The sequence below is a fragment of the Leptonychotes weddellii genome, chromosome 3 (assembly GCF_054177405.1).
Source record: "Leptonychotes weddellii isolate Sample4059 chromosome 3, ASM5417740v2, whole genome shotgun sequence".
Taxonomy (NCBI): domain Eukaryota; kingdom Metazoa; phylum Chordata; class Mammalia; order Carnivora; family Phocidae; genus Leptonychotes; species Leptonychotes weddellii.
Window position 1 is genome coordinate 108848669 of NC_138371.1, and position 2999 is coordinate 108851667.

Here is a 2999-nt window from a genome sequence, read left to right on the forward strand (position 1 = left end):
TGACTTTAGCTCCAGGGAGACTGATTTCAGACTTCTGACATCCAGAACTACAAGAGAGTAAATCTGTGTCGTTATAAGCCACTAAGTTTGTGGTACTTTGTTATAGCAGTAAAAGGAAACTAATAGAATGGTTGACATTTATTCAAGCAGATTGTTTTGTTTTGTTTTGTTTTTTGCCTTCTATATATCTTACTAAATATGAGTATGTATATGTGTATATCTTGGATGTGGTCTATTTGTGTGTATGTTTATATATCTATATCTATAGCAGTATATGTATCTATATCTGTCTATATCTTTGACATCTTTCTATGTCTATGCATATAAATTTACCTAACTTTTTAAAAATAAACAGTGTGGTATCCTATTATCTAAATGGAACATATGTTATTCATCTAGTCCTTTCCAGAAGAATTTTTAGGTTGTTTTCAGTTTTCTTTACTACCACGACTACCACTACCACAAACAATCCTATTACTAATATCTTCATACATGTATCTGGGTGCACTAGTTTGTGTATTTCTGTAGAATAATTTAATAGAAGTTCAACTGCTGAGTCACATATTTTAAATTGTAATAGAAAACACCAAGATTGCGGCGCTTGGGTGGCTCGCTCGGTTGTGTCCGACTCTTGGTTTCCGCTTGGATCGTGATCTCCTGGTCATGATCTCGGGGTGATGAGATCGAGCCCCACTTCGGACTCTGTGCTCAGCATGGAGTCTGCTTGGGATTCCGTCTTCCTCTGTCCCTTTCCCAGCTTGCGTGCACGTGCTCTCTCACTTTCAAATAAATAAATAAATAAAATCTTAAAAAAAGAAAAAGAAAACACCAAGATTTCTTCCAAAAATTTGTTTCAGCTTTTTTACCTTTTAATTCTGGTTTAGGCACTTTACACGTACAGAAGTTTTAAATATTTGGGAAATCAGCTGCCACTCTTGTCATTTAACATTTTTACTTTTGCTATTCCACTTAGACTTTCTCCATTAGCAAGATCACAGAATTATTCACCTGTAGGTTTTCTTCTAGTATTGGGATGGACGTTGAAGAATGTTCAAGGGTTTGCTAAGAAGACAAATGGATACTGCTAGACAAGAAAGAAACTAGCAATGACTCAGTTAAAATATTCCCTGATTTAAGACTATACCTTAAGGGATCATTTCTATAGTTTGCTACTAGAGAAGTTTCTCTAATCACATCAAGTACCTGAAACCATGAGGAGGAGGTGCAGTGTTGTCTTCTGAGCATGAAGCTGGCTCTAGGTGTTGTTTTGGCAACTGCCTTCTGCCATTGATGATGGTTCTTCTCTTCCTTTGGGGCAGTAAGAGGGAGAGGACACAATCTGAATGGTTTCTGTTTTATTTTTTTTTAAATTCCCTGATTTGGGGCACCTGGGTAGCTCAGTCAGTTAGGTGTCTGCCTTCAGCTCAGGTCATGTTCTCGGGGTCCTGGGATTGAGAACCGCATCAGGCTCTCTGCTCAGCGAGGAGTCTGCTTCTCCCTCTTGCTCTCCCTCTCTCAAATAAATAAAGTCTTAAAAAAAATTCCCTGATTTGACACACGGAGGTTGTAAAACAGATGAGCCCAATAGCTCTCACAGCCCGTTTTTGCTCTCTGAGGAAGCACCATGAGGGTTCTTCCTCTGTAAATGATATGAAATGCTTCATATCTCCCCACCATCTCCACAGCCCCCTGGACCCCTATGTTTCAGCCAAATTGATCTGCTTTCAATCTTCAGAACACCTATGTATTCTTTCTCAACACCTGATTTTCACACATGTCCCTACTGGTTTGGGCATCATCATTCTCTTGATTACAAACTATTAGTTCTGGTCTCAGCTCAAGCATCACTTGCTCCAGGTAGCCTTTAGGACCAGCTCCTTTCCACCCACCCCCAACACACACACACACACACACACACACACAAACACATCCAGTCTGGGTGTTGTACCCCCTTCTACGTGCTTCAAAACCACTCTTCACCTACCCACAACAGCACCAATCTCACTGTATCATACATATTTTTCTCTCAGGGCTGTCTTCCTCAATAGCAGTGACTTTCATGAGCATGCCTATTTTGTTATCTCCTTTGACTTACACAGCACCTGGCACACAATAGTTACCCAGTAAGTGTTTCAATATTTGTTAAATAAGTAAATGAAAAAAGTAAATGAACCAAGACTGATATAACTGATATTATAAATTCTTATGTGAATTACCATATTCTAGTTAGTCCTTTTCCAGTAGATAGCATAAAAATAAACTCAAGTTTTGACTTTATGAGAAGTATAAAATCTAAATAAACTTGTAATTGGTAAAGGACTATTACAATGGCTATAAAAAAAAAACCCTTGCATTATTGTGCATCTCTATTTTTTGGACTCATTTTATCATAGATATAGACTTGAAACTTCTGCTTCCAGACAAGATGGAGGAATAGAACCAGATCTACCCTCTCAACTAAAACCACTCTTCTGCCTCCACTACCCAAAATTAAAAGATAAAATGTCTGAAACAGTGATTTTCAAGATACTGGACATTGGGCAATAAAGGACAGTAATCCTCCAGAGACAGAAAACAACAACAACAACAATGAGGAGCTCTACAACTACCCCAGATTACTACCATGAGAGGGTATTGAGGCCATGGCCCAGGGAAAGGGCACCCAGGCAGAGTCTTATGGACTCCTGAGTTGAGCCGCCAGACCTGAAAGTCTGGGGAAACCAAGATTACAGGAGTTCACAGAGAAGAAAATTGCATAGATAAAAGACCCAGAAATCTGCAGAGGATCCCCTTGACTATTCAGGACAATATTGATCAACATATGCATGTAAGGAAACTACATGAATTTGGGGAAAGAACTATCCAAAAGGATGAGAGGGAACAGCACTACTCTCATTGTACTATATTTTTCAGTACCTACACAAGGCTGGGAATAGTACTTGCTCCCACCAGCAGTTCTGAAAGACCCCACAATTCTCTGGGTGCACTATTCTGAAGGG

General features: G+C 39.2%; 1 non-coding gene across 1 annotated transcript; it reads left to right on the forward strand.

Moving 5' to 3' along the window:
* Window positions 1–1134: 1134 nt before the first annotated feature.
* LOC115937882 (small nucleolar RNA U3) lies at window positions 1135–1348 on the forward strand. The gene has a single exon (XR_004073101.2). It is a non-coding gene; the product is annotated as a small nucleolar RNA U3 (small nucleolar RNA).
* Window positions 1349–2999: the final 1651 nt, after the last annotated feature.